The sequence below is a fragment of the Protopterus annectens genome, chromosome 2.part0, assembly GCF_019279795.1.
Source record: "Protopterus annectens isolate FY-2018-M chromosome 2.part0, PAN1.0, whole genome shotgun sequence".
Taxonomy (NCBI): Eukaryota; Metazoa; Chordata; order Ceratodontiformes; family Protopteridae; genus Protopterus; species Protopterus annectens.
The window spans coordinates 1824413197-1824427304 of record NC_056728.1 but is presented as its reverse complement, the minus strand read 5'-3'; the positions used below and the strand labels follow the sequence as shown (position 1 = coordinate 1824427304).

The 14108-nt window shown below is 39.4% G+C and overlaps 1 protein-coding gene across 1 annotated transcript in view; it reads right to left on the bottom strand.

Annotated features, from left to right (window-relative positions):
• The window catches only part of PNOC (prepronociceptin), a 382100-nt gene that overhangs the window by 237420 nt on the left and 130572 nt on the right, over window positions 1-14108 (bottom strand). The gene's annotated exons all lie outside the window — the stretch shown is intronic.

Genomic DNA, 14108 nt, shown 5'->3' with positions numbered 1-14108 from the left:
ACATGCATCTGGAGTATTTCTCCCCAGGCCTCTGCTGAAAATTAGCTCATTCCAAGTTGGACTTTCCTGATAAACAAATGTTAAATAAATAAAAAGAAAATTAACACATGGTTTGCCTTCCTGATAGACACATTAAGGATACAGTTTATATTTATTTATTTATTTTATATTTCTTAACCAGGAAAGTCTGACTCGACACAGGTCCTTTCTCAGTGGAGGCCCGGGGAGAAAGCTTCCATTCACAAAATAGAAATACAAATACTAGTGCAAATGAACGAGACAATTAGTAGTACAAGTACAAAGTACAATACAGTTAAAAATACCACAGGTTTTGCCAGTAAATCAGTTGTACAGCATACATTGAGCAATAGATGTTATATAACAAGACTAAGTGGATACATATTAAAATAAATATGATTTGAATTCCTAACATAGTGAAAAGTACTATCTAGGCTAGTAAACAAGTAGGTTCTACAGAATTCGTTTTGTTAATATGCAGACGCTATGGAGAGAAACCACGTGTGAAACTTAGGTTAGTAGTTTAAGGTTGTAGTTGAGGAGAGTGAGTTGAAAAGGTTCAATTGTTATGGGAGAACTACCCTGGGTTAGTGCAGGAGCATACCCAAGGGTTAGTCAGATAGGATAGATCATTATATGCTTTTCATATCACACAGCGTTACAGACCTGGCTTTCAGACTTAGCTTGTTAATATAAAAGGTTGTGGATCACATAGCAGAGATATCATTGATCTTGTGTGTAAACATTCGGGTGAAGAAAACAATATATGATGACAAGGAATCCAACAGACTCTGTATTTGTTTGTGTGAGAACTGTCACTACTGATGCTTTCCTTTTCCTTTCTGATCAAACATAAACCTGAAATATTACTACCTGCTGCTAGCAATTGGGCTGATGAAGACAGAAGTCAAGGTTCTGAAGTCTTGTTCAGTATCACATACCTTTCTGGAAAAGTAGGCAGAGATTACAGGATGGACAGTATAAACTTCACTGCATACAATTAATGTTCCTTTCACTGTCAACAAAAAGTGAGCATTTGTTTGGTTGGGGGTGGCTTAGTCAATGTCGATTCAATCACTCTTGAAACAGAACCAGCTTTTTAACTTACTACTATAGCCTTTTGACTGCAGCTGCAGGTATATTAATTAGAAAGTGTGAGAGGCAGCCAGGACTGCAGGTATGGGGACGGGCTCTGTCACTCTTGGTTACTGAATTTTACCATCTGTGATCAGACAGGACTTGAGTAGGCCATCCTTGAATTATTGAATCATATCATAGAAAATGCCCATGTAGGCCAGGAAATTTGGAGCCCTGACTGTAGAGCAGCTAACCCAGCTTTTATAAGTGTCTCAGGAAGTGCCAATATTAATGGTTGAAAGGCTCAGCCATTGTCAGTTCATCTATCCAGTGTGGACAGAGACTGTGTGTGTGTGTGTGTGTGTGTGTGTGTGTGTGTGTGTGTGTGTGTGTGTGTGTGTGTGTGTGTGTGTGCGTGTGTGTGTGTGTGTGTGTGTGTGTGTGTTGGTGTGTTTGTGCTGTGTGTTTCTGTATGTGTGTGCACATGAGCATTTGTGCGTATGTGTGTGCACTAGTGCATATGTGTCTGTGTGTGTGTGTGTGTGTGTGTGTGTATGTCCATACATACACATATACATGTGAGCGCGCACTTGTGTTTGTATTTGTGTGCATGTGGAAGTGTACGTGTATGTGTGTGTGTGTGTGTGTGTGTGTGTGTGTGTGTGTGTGTGTGTGTGTGTGTGTGTGTGCATGTGTGTATTTGTCTACATACACACGTGTGTATATGAGTGTACATACACATATGTACGCATGTGTGTACATGTGTGTGTGTGTGTGTGTGTGTGTGTGTGTGTGTGTGTGTGTGTGTGTGTGTGTGTGGGTGTGTGTGTGTCTCAAGGGGGCATGTCTCATTACAAAATCCTCTGGTGGAGGCTAAAGGGTCTAGCTAGGAGTGCTAACTTACGAGGGGACAGTCACCTGCATGAGTGTAGGCTGTTCCTCTGCACACTGCACACTGTACTTTGGAGCATTTGTTAAAAGGCCCAAGTGGAGGTTATAGTATCCAGAAAAGCTTATCCATGTAGGATAACAACCTAGCACTGCTTGACTGTTGTCCCAACCAGTAGCAGCTATGGCCACCTGGAAGAGGAGAAGCAAAAGTGTCATTTTAGTCCATAAGGCAGTGGGATATAGGGTGATGTGTTGGATGGCCAAGGAGGGACAACCAAAAACATGTGTGGACATCTCTTTAAATCAGATTGGTGCCGAGAACTTCAAATGCTCCAGTGAAAGCATGCATTGCAAGGTAAATTTTAATGTTTCACAGTTAGTGAAAAGAAAATGTGCTGGACTCATTTTTCTGCAAATAACCCTGTCACACATTTCAGATTCACAAATGGCTGAAAATGTATGATTTATTATGGTGATTACATACCATGTTGTAAGCTTTGTTGATAAAGATGATGACAATGATAACAAATACGCAGCTTTAGAGCAGTGGTAGGTCCTAGTGGCATAAGTCACCTCTAACTTTATGCTAATGATTCTTTTCTTTGGTTATTTTTTGCTCTCATTTCGAATCCATATTTCCAGACTCTGTAGTACACTGCAATAAGCATTATCTGCTTTTCTCTTTCAGCTCTATTTTTCTTCCTCAAACATTTCACATTTGCATAATCAGATTCTAATTCTATGCTACACTTATTTTAATAACTCTCTGACTTTCTTACACAGATACATACATTTTCACTGTTAGAGTTGTCTCTGTCTTTTATCTTGTACATCTTTTTAAATTCTAATTCATTTTCATGTAACATTCTATTTTGCTATGCCTCCCAAATATATTAAAACATGTTTTATGCTTCTATAATCTAATACATAAATATTCAAAGCTTTTAATATTTTTATGCATGAGGGAGCCCTGACATTTTGCCTGTGCATGTGGTTCGAGCCCCTCATAAGTACAGTATGAGTAGGTGTGGCTCTTTAGCACTTATATCTATAATCTTGCATTAAGGCTGTGGCTAGTATTGCAAGAATTTGTGATAGTTACAGTTACTACTGCAGCGTTTAGTCTTACAATAATAAGCAGTTTTGCTGTAGATATGTAGATTCCATAGCCTTGGAACTCCTCAGCTGGATGGAACTATATAATCATCTTATCTTCTCTTAAGTAAAAAACTGCTCATAATTTACTCTATTTTCCAGAAAGGTGTCCCTCATTAAAGGACTTGCTAAAGGGGTACAACCCAAATAGGCACTTACACTTCCTAGATAAATGACTTGTCTTCACAGTTAAGGCTCATAGCACAGCCAGTGATATATTGTACAAATGCTTTGTATTCAAGACCTGGAACTGAACCCCAGCATATACCAGACAGCAATCTGGTTCTCATATGTTTAAAAGGAATGCAAAACAATATCGTAATGACTCCTGGATTTGCTGTGATCTATTGCTCCAGCCATACACAATGGCTGTTATCATTTAATGTTTCTCCTTGTCTACTATAAGCTCTATATGACTGTACAACTAATATAAGCTACCACTTGACAACATAACATCTCAACACTCTTTCCACCTTTCTGTTTATGCTGTATATCTGATCTTTGTTTAGTTCTTTACTTCCTTCCTAACTTCTTTTCTCCTTTTATCTCTTCTTCTTCCTCTATTTTTCTCTTTACTTTTTATAACAGTGTAATTACCTCTGAAAGATGGATTTTATAATTTTAAACTAAATATATTTGTTTATTTATTTGTCTTTGTTTACCAGTCTGACTGGGCAGAGACCATTTCTAGCAGAGGCCCAGGAGAAAAGTTCACAGTATAGTTATACAATTACATGGGAAAACAGATTTTAGTATTGTTTTGTAAAAAATTCAAGAGATATAATGAAGTAAGTTATAAAATTATGTTGGAGGGGAGGGGCGATATTGGCATTTTATAGGAGGATAGTGGTAATAGCATATGACTGAGAGAGCAGGGTGTAAGATTAGTTCTGTTTAGGCTGCCTGTTCCAAACTGGTGTATCTGGAAGGTTTATAAGTTAGGTATACAGGGGGTGCATGACAGGGGTAGAGCAATGGATGGAGGCAATTAGAAGAAGAGTAAGATGAGAAGTGTTGTTTAAGAGGGGGTGAAGAGGTTTGCACTGATTCAAGCAGTGGAGGACAAAAAGTTAGTGATAAGCAGTAAGAAGCTTGTATTTTACTAGAGAGCTCTATGTAGTGATGAGCTCTTCATTGGTTGTATGTTTCTGCACTGTTCCTGTTAAGGGTATCGTATTTAATATTTATTCTTTTTGTCATTCTTCTTTTGTCTGTACTAATCGTTTGCAATATTTTACAGTTGTATTTACTTATAAATTTGTAATGTTCTTTGGAGCTTTTCTCCCCAGGCCTCTGCAAAATAATAGGCTATTTTTGATGCCTACTCAGACATCCTTGTTCAAGAACAATAAATAAATCAGTGTATGCAGTTTTATTAGTAGCACTGCAGAATTATTACACTGTGCCTGTATTAACTTTCATGATACACAGGTAGGTGAACTGATTACATAGTGTAGCTTTGAACATCAGATGCATTAGATAAGGAATAACCTTGGACTGTTCATATCTGGATTGTTTTCTTCTCAACAACTAGTACATGAAGAAAAAGTGTGCAGTGTAATGATGAAATATTTTAGATTATTTTTCCAGCAGCCTGACATTTGAGATAGAATATGACACTGCAATATCAGACTGCATTACCAAGTATAACACTATGTAAGATCAGGGTTTTGCTAAACATGCTGTCTGTTCAGAACATTGAATGTTCACGTATATTTGTGCCTGACCAAAGCTCTTTCCTGTCTGTATCAATATGACAAATAGGAGCTTCACTGCTGCTGACAATAGGGTATAGAGAGCTCCTAGCATCTGTGGGAATTATTTTATTTAAAACTGATTATGAGTACTAATAAAATACTGTAACTGTGTTAGCATGTGTATGCTTAACTTTAATATAACATATTTATTTTTGGTATCTCGTGTTCTTCTCTGAATGCACTACCTGTGCCCTCTAATTAATTCCCTTGCCTCATAATTTTAGTGCTTAACCCACTCCACTTGCTGATGAGGGTGGAATTCTGAGACCACATAGTGTAAGCATTGAGAAGGTAAAATGGCCATCCATGTTCATATTTGGGAGGAAGGTTTATAGGTAAATGCCAAGCTGTCAGTCTGCAGACTATCATAAGACTAGACAATGAACAAAGGTTAGAATAAAACCCTCTACTGTGTATCTGTTTGGTAAAGACCTTACCATTATGTCAACCCCACCCCCAAAAAAGGCAAATAATAAACAAGATACCGAAAAAATAAATTGTTTATAGGTTTATAGGTTCATAGGTGTGTACTAGTCCAATGGCCTTGGAGTCTTTATAAGCCTAACCCATAGAAGTGCTTGGCATCATGCCGCCGTTAGCTTCTGGTGCCTCTATCAAGTAGAGCCACTGGAGTGATCCCCAGGGTGAACTTTCTATTTCCCATCCACTCATCAAGATTTCTCTTGAAAAGGGCCAGTGAGGTGCTCTGCTTGACATGTATGGGAAGTCTGTTCCAGAGCATGGGCAGTCAATGGGTTATGAACCTATCCCTCCAGCATGTTCTGTTGATTGTGGTAATGAGGTTGAGTTCCTGGACCATGTAGTGTGGTGGGATTGGGATTTGTTTAGGTGTAACATTTCTAACAGGGCTGGGTCAGACTTGGCTTTGTAAGTCAAGCAAAGATCGTCTCTTAATAGAGGATATGAGACAGAGAAAAGCTGGAGTTTTTTGAGTCTGGCCATGTAGGGCATGTGTTTAAGGCCTAGGATCCTCTTTGTGAGATACTTTTGTGGCCTCTCCAGCTGTTGCAGGTGTCTAGTGAGGTACATGCCAAATGGGGCATTATACTCAATGATTGGTCTAATGAGGGAAGAGTAGAGAGCGATGATGACCTCTTTCTTCCTGGATGCAAAACCCTTGGTAATGAGATGTGCCACATAGAAGGATTTTCTGACCACAGTGGCAATGTGGTGGTCGAAGGAGAGGTTGCTGTCAACCTGTGTCCCCAGATCTCTTATAACGCTTTCAGTGTTCAGTGGGCTACCATCAATGTGGTAATTAGTGGGAATTGAGTTTTCCCAACATTATTTTGGCATTAAGCTTAAGGCCATGGTTTCGACACCAGTTGTTGGTCTCAGTGAGGCCTTTCTGTAGTATGTCTACATCACCTGGGGAGTTAATAATGGCTCCCAGTTTGCAATCGTCAGCGAACTTGGTCAGCCAGAGTCCCTCTGTGTTGGCCTGGACTTTCGAGAAGTAGATGCCAAACAGGAGAGGACCCAGGACCAATCCCTATGGGACTCCACTTGTGACTGGTTGGCAGTCTGTCTTGGAGCCTGCTACTTTCACACTGTGGGTTCTAGCTGTGAGCCAGTTTTCAACAAACCTAGTAATATAGGGGTTGATGCCTAGTCTATCAATAATTCCAGAGTAGGGAATGGTATCAAAGGCCTTGGCCAGATCGAGGTAGGCTGTGTGAACTGCCCTGCCCTCAACCACAGCTCTGGTGATTGACTCAAAGAAAAATACCAGGTTGAGCAGGCATGATCTACACTTCACAAAACCAAATTGCGTGGGATCCAGAGTTTGGAAATTCCCTATATCCTTGTCAGTTAGGACCATGATGATGCGTTCCATAGCCTTACATATCAGACTTGTCAGGCTAATGGGGTGATAATTTCCAGGGTCTGTAGTCACTCCCCCTTTATGAAGAGGGATGACTGTAGCAGTGCACCATTCTGTAGGGACAAAGCTTGAGGTGAGCCTTGAAATTGAACAGGGCACACAAGTGTTGTGCCAGTTCACTTTGTAGTTCATGTAGAACACAGCCAGGGATATTGTCGGGTTCCATGGAAGCTGTATTCTTGGCATTGGACAATGCAGCTTTAAACTGCTGCAGTAATGCTGGGTGCCTGGCATTCATCCTGTATTGTGATTGGTCCTTTGGGGGGGGGAGTAAAGTTGGCACTGAATCTGTCGGCCAGTATGTTGGCAATATCTGTTGGCTCAGTATAGGAGGTACCATTGTGCAGTAACTCAGAACAAATCTGGGTATTGCTGTACAGATTCTTGATATAACTAATAAACAATGCTTTGTGGTTGTTTTTAGTGTCTGCCGCAATTCTGACTTCATAGCTGGCTTTTGAGGTTTTGATGAGGGATCACAACTTTTTGTTGGGGCTAATAAGGGAGTTTTTCCAGTCTTGGGACTTCACCTTTTTTCTGCAACCATTTCTTCCTTCTGCTGTAGAGTTTTTTAATGGCAGGGGACCACCAGATTGGCTTCCTTTTTTTGGAGGAGAGCATATTGGTTATGTTAAGCATGGCTAGTTCCATGCATTTATGTACGTGTTCGTACACTGCATTGGTGTATGATTCAGCAGTCATGCACCTATTTTCCATTTGCATAGGTGCCATGAAGTTAGCCACCTCTGTTTTAAGAGTCCAAAGTCATCTTTGGAGAAGTTTTTCATGGTAGTTACCTTTGCTGGTGGTGTGGGTGAGATGTAGATTTCCATGGTCATTAGTTTGTGGTCGGATCTAACCAGGGAGGAATTGACTATTGGTGTTGGGCAATGGTTGCCCATGCTAGTAATAACCAGATCAAGGATGTTGCTTCTTCTAGTGGGGGTAAGAATGAGCTGGTCCAGCGCATTGGAATTAATGAATTCCAGGAAGCATTGGGCTAGTGTATTTGGTGCATGAGTAGTTTTCCCAGTTGATGTAGGGGTAGTTGAAGTCACCTAGTATGAGAGTGTTGGGTTGGACCCTAATAGTTTCCAGGGTGCTTAGTAACATGGAATGAGAGTCTTGGGACATGGTTGGGAACCTATAGCAGGCTATGAACTGAATCGCCATCTTACCCACTGTTAGTTGTACCTGAAGTATCTCTGATACGTTATGCTGGGCTACTAGTCTGGAGGTATGCATATCCTTTATGAATATGGAGACGCCACCGGCTTTACTGCTTCGGTCCATTTTCTGGGGCCAAAAGGTGTGGAATGAGTTATAGCTTGGTAGCAGAGGAATGCTTTCTGCTGCTTTAAATCAGGTCTGTGTTATAGCACAAATGTTGATGTTCTCCATTTTGAGGAGTGCTTCAAGCGAGTGCATCTTGAGATTTAGACTTCTAGTGTTGAACAGCATGACCCTCAGACTGCATTTATTTATAGCTCTTACTGTGATAATTTGGTCTTTGCAACACCGCCTAAAAAAGGCACTATAGGTGTAACAAGAGCCTTAGCCAGTATCCGGAAACCTAGGAGTGACAGATGCAGGCCATCTCTGGCAAAGCATCGAGGTCTGTCAATCATGTCATGCCAAGCAGACAGATACTGGATCCCCTTAGAATGACACCAGAAACTTATCCAATTGTTATAGTTAAATTCCTTAAATGGTCTAACACTGGTTCATGGACCTTAGCAGCAAACAATTTAAGTAAAATCTCCTCATCTCCTTTACAGTGGATACACTTTAGTAAATCCAGATGACATAACAAAAGCTTTAGCAGAATTTAAGTTAGACAAAAGAAAAAAAATACGCAGGAGGTTGGGGCAGCTGGTTGGCTATTTTAATAAATTGAAGGTATTTAGATCATAAACTAAAAGAATTCACCAAGAAAGCTCCTGAATTAGAAGAAAATTATAAAGAACTTGAATAAAAACAGCACTGAGATAGAAATGCTTTATGAATAGCAGAGCAAGCTGCAGGTTAGTCTTTTTATCAAAAAGAGTAATACAACAGTACAGACAGCAGTACTGGAGGGAAGAGGAAAACCTCTGTCCAGAACTAGGCTACAAGCACTTGTGTGTAAACATGAGTTTGAGCCACTCATCTAGGATGGTGACAGTCCATCACCAGAAGTTGATGACTCTTTAAAGTTTAAATTTTTTAGGGGTTCTAATAACAGAAAAACATTCTCTAGAGATTAGAAAATGTTTTAATGTGGGAATCAACCACAAAAGTGGGCAGAAATGAGAACATATACTCCAACATAATAAATGAAATTGATTCAGATATACAAATAAAAGTTAGAAAATACAATGTTAACCTTATTCCTTTGAGTTTAGGGTACAGGAGAAAATGCAGAAGAAACGCACAGATGCTCCTTTTTAATACATCACCCATGCCTAAAGCAAATTCTTAGTATATTAGACCCACATGGGGCAACAGTTCAGAGTTCAATTGATTGACTGGCATCTGCCTTTCATCTAGCTGGGCCTGATGCCAGTGCAATCTCCAATGAAAATAGGGTATGGAAAATCACAGAAGAGGCTAAGTAGTAGTTAAGCCAGATGGCAATGCTAACTGCTATTTAGTCTCTAGAAACTGACTAGGGTGAAGCTCTGAAGACAGTGACCCTGATTCACAGTTGGTGACAAGTGCCATGAGAAATATGTTAATAAAAATGCACCTGTGTGTTGAAGAGGTAATTAATGTCAGCCTTAGGAGGCAGTGTTGGACAGCAAGTTTGTGATGCAGTTCAAACATTAGCTCAATGGACGGAATTAATAAAAGAAATAGAGCAAAAAGGTCATGAAGGGCACATGAAAACAGACAGAAGGGCGAAAAAATGACCATAACAAAGATGTTTTTCAATCTTTTAAAACAGACAGTAGCAGAAGACGATATTGATGGAATCAGCCCAGAAGAAATGCATGAGAAATGGAAAAAACAAGCAAAAGCATCAGGGAAGACAGTGACAGAAAGAAAAAGCAGATTCAGAAAAACAGTCAGACCTCGTATGAAGTGCTTTAGGGGCACTGCGAGAGCAATTACATCTAGGTACACATTCCCTTGTGTACCTCTTCTGATTTATTGACACAGCATGACATGACAGTAGCAGATACAGGTGCTAAAACAATTATTTTTTGGGAAATCCCAAAAGATTTTGAAGGCAAAGGATAGATATTGATGTTTATGGTGGCACAAAAATTAGTGAAGTATTAACAAGGGTTAAAGTAGCCTTTGGAAGTCCATATATGGATTACAGCTGTAATAACCCAAAGCAAAGATCATTTTAGACAAAGATATACTGAGAAGGAAAACATTAGAGATGACAGTAGGATCCTTCAAGTTGGGGTGTACCACTCATGATACTGCATTTGACACTAAAGATGAGGTCAGTTTTACTGCAGTGGGTAGATATTCTTAAGATCATCTTGGATAACTTCAGCATTTTTTATTGAGGTTTTTATATTATCCAGTTTGCAAACATCAGCAGATCTGGTAATCCATAGCCCATTTCCAACATTTATTTCTGAGAAGAATAGTCCAAAAAGCTGTTACTCCAGTAGAAAGCCCTGCAATACCACTGGTAACTCCTGATAGGGGATCTTTTACCATGACTTATTGTGTCTGGTTGCTTTATCATTGTTTTAACCTTTAAATTCAGTATGACCTGACATTTAACACAATTAATTTGTCAATTAGACCATTATGTGGGCTAGAGTTGACCCCTTAGAAAGGAGAAGATATGCAGTATTCATTAACAGACCTTCACCAAGAACTGCTGTTACCTCTTCAAAGAATGCCACAAGATTCAGAAGGCAAGATCTTTCTTTACAAATCCATACACCTTCATACAAAACACAAGTTATGCCATTGTGTCACTTTGAATATACACTTTTATGATTGTCTGCATGATTTTATGTGGAATACTTGTCAGGTTGCTGTGTCAAAAATTGTTAAGCTTTTTGGGACCTTTCTTTACAAAGCCAAAAAAACATATTTTTTGTCCAAATTCCAAATGACCACTAACCAGAATTGTATATGGGGCTACCATTAACATCTTCCTTCATAGTACTTAGTGTTTCCCTTTAGTAACCCAAATATCCTACTAGCTGACAACATTGCAGTGGTAAGTAAATGTATAATGGTCATAATCATAAATACCAATATAATTTTCTTCTTATACATCTTACAGAGATGTGCTAGCAAAATAAAAATCCAGTTTTTATTTCCTATGGCTATATATGTGACCCTGGATTTTTAACTGTGAGATCTGAATCAGTTATCCCTAGCACATCTTTTCATATCATAGAAGGAGCGTTGGATATCAGGTTAGTCAGACAAATTTGATAGTGATCAGATGGCCACTAGATAATCACATATCAGATAGTGAACTTTCTTAAGTTCATAAGTAAGTATGGGCTAGCTGCCCTTGCTGGCCATTTTACGCCTAGACAATTTCCTTTTCAAGGGTGAGAATCAAACCTTGCACCTTGTGACTGTGAGGTAAACACCTTATCCATTATACCAACCAGCAACCCCGAATGGTTAGGTCAGAAGGTCATGGCTGTGAATTGCTAATAAGCTGCAGTCTATAGTCCCAGGTTCAATTTTTGTCACTCTCCATAGGTTCATAGGTTGTTACTAAACTAACAACCACTAGGGCCCTTACAAGCCTAGCCACTTGCTTCCCAAGTATCATACTGGGCGGGGTTGACATGTTAATAGGCAGGTAGCTAAGGATTTGTGGGAGGATGGGGTTAGTTAGGACAATACCTTTCTTACTGATGGCCTCAAGGTTTCATTTGAATAGGCTCAGGGATGAACTCTGTTTTACATGGATGGGGAGACTATTCCATAGTTGCAACATTCTCCCTTGGTGAGTACCAGATCCAGTATGTTTGATCCTCTGGTTGGAATGTGCAGTATATTTTTCCAGGGTGTTTGTGTTAATAAAGTCCAGGAATTGTTGTGCCTGTGAGTTTGAAGTAGTGTACATTTCCTGGTCTACAGAGGGATAGTTCAAGTCACCCATGAATCGGGTGCTTGGTTGGATGGTGAGCACCTCTAGTAGGTTTAGGTAAGAGTTTTGAGACTCTAGGGGCATAGATGATGACCTGTAGCTAGCCATAATATGGTGAGGGACTTTGCCTATGGTGACTTGCATGTAGATGAGCTCCACAATATCATTCTGTTTTACCAATCAAGAGATATATTTGTTGCTAACAGAGATCAAGACATCTCCACCTTTGTCCCCAGTCTGTGCTGTTGTTGGTCTACATATGTGGAAGACACTGTAGCCTTGCACTTCCAGAGTAGTTTCTATGGGTTTAAAACAAGTCTCAATCACAGCACAGATGTCTACATTCTCCAAAGTGAGGAGGACTTTAAGTGTGTGGAGTTTTTTGTTTTTCTTTTTCTTTTTTAAGGCTTTGAGTATTAAGAAGTAATGCCTTAAGGGTGTTTGAAGACTTGTTCACAACAATGGCAGTTTTGTTTTTTTTTTTGTTTTTTTATTACCTAAAAAGGCTTTAAGGGGGTGGATAAAATTTTAGCAAATATCCAAAAGCCTAGGGGGGACAGGTGCAATCCATCCTAAGCAAAATAATGTGGACTTTTGACTATGTTCTCCCATGCTGACAGATATTGGATACTCCTGAAGTGACACTATAGACTAAGCTAGTTATTAAAATCAATCATTGTATGTTCATACTGTGGCATTATCCTTGGTGAAGGCAAAATGCTGCTCAGTGCAAGGCATATACTTATTTGTGACACATATTATGAATTATCCATTACATCTTTTTTCATATAGTCCAGTGAAGTATGTCTCAGGTCACTTACACCCATGTAGAATCATATAGGTGCCTGGGGTGTAGTAACGTCAGTGTGTGCATGATATTGCAGATCCTGGCTCCAGATAGGCAACTAAACATTATCTGCTCCTTGTCTAACTTGGTGAGTGGAGCTGTGTGGCACACAATGGAGTCCACAATGACAAAAATATTTGGCGCACTGTATGCTTGAACTATGGGTTTTGCACTTGGGGGACTGTTAAATGTAGATTTATGTGAGATGTGTGGTATTGCTTTTGGTGTGTGTTTTAGTGATTGTTGAGGAGCAATGTTGCCATTAGGTAGCTTTGGAGGTCTTTGAGATTTGGGAATGTTTCTTTTAAGCATCACACCAGAAGACAAACTATGTATGTAGTAAATGGTATGTGTCAAAGATGTAGTGTGGGTATTCCTGACAACCTCATTTACATGCAAGATTTTTGCCTCCAAGAAAGTTGTGGATTTACATCTTTCTCATACAGTTTTATTTGCTGTAATGATTAACTGGTTGTCTGAGAATGAACATGAGACAATTACTACATCGCCTTAAGATGCACAAATCTACCAAGTTGGCCACAGAGACATTTGGAAAGTGCATATCTGTGTTGTCTGTTCCTACCATGCGTTTTAAAATGAGTCACCTAGAGTAGTTTCTGGGGTTAAGGGCAAGATGTTGCATAATGCTAAGTTATGGTAGTGCTACTTGATGCACAAGCTAGGAGCTCTAAGCTTATTTCCCACACGATGCCACACTGTTTAACAGGTTTTGGATCTAATCCTAATTTTATAGGTAAATGTTACTGTCTAGGTTATTGCTACTATACAGGACACTGCTAACTGCTGCTGCCTGGTGGGCAGCTCTGGGCAGAGAAAAAAGCTTGAAAACTGACTCTTATGCTCTCTAACCATAACCACATTTGAGCTTCCTGCAGTGTTTCCCAGCTTTGAGAGACCAGGTAAACACATTTTGCTACATAATGTCTGATCCTGGAATTTCTTAATGTAAAAGCACAGCAAAACAGCTTTCAATTGCACATTAAACAGCAAGCAACTACCAAACAACTAAGTCCCTGGCTAATTTGCCTTTCTGCAAAGGGATTTGGAGGCACACAGACTAGAAAAGTCAACAAACAGAGAAATGACTGTTTTTTTCCACAATATTAGATAAATGCTTTAAAAATACTTAAAAACAATAGTGGTCACTATATAAAACAAGTACAAGTGCATTTAATCAAGAAAATATTCCTATCTACGTTTGGATGGCTCTGGATGCAATTGAAACACTGGAAAAGCACTGCAGAGTTTGTCTAACCAGATGATGCTTCTAAGTCATTCCTGGTGCCTTTGAGTTTGCCTGGTTAACAATAGCATCATAATAAAAAAAAAGAATAATCAAGCATTTACACAAAAATTGCCAAATAAAAT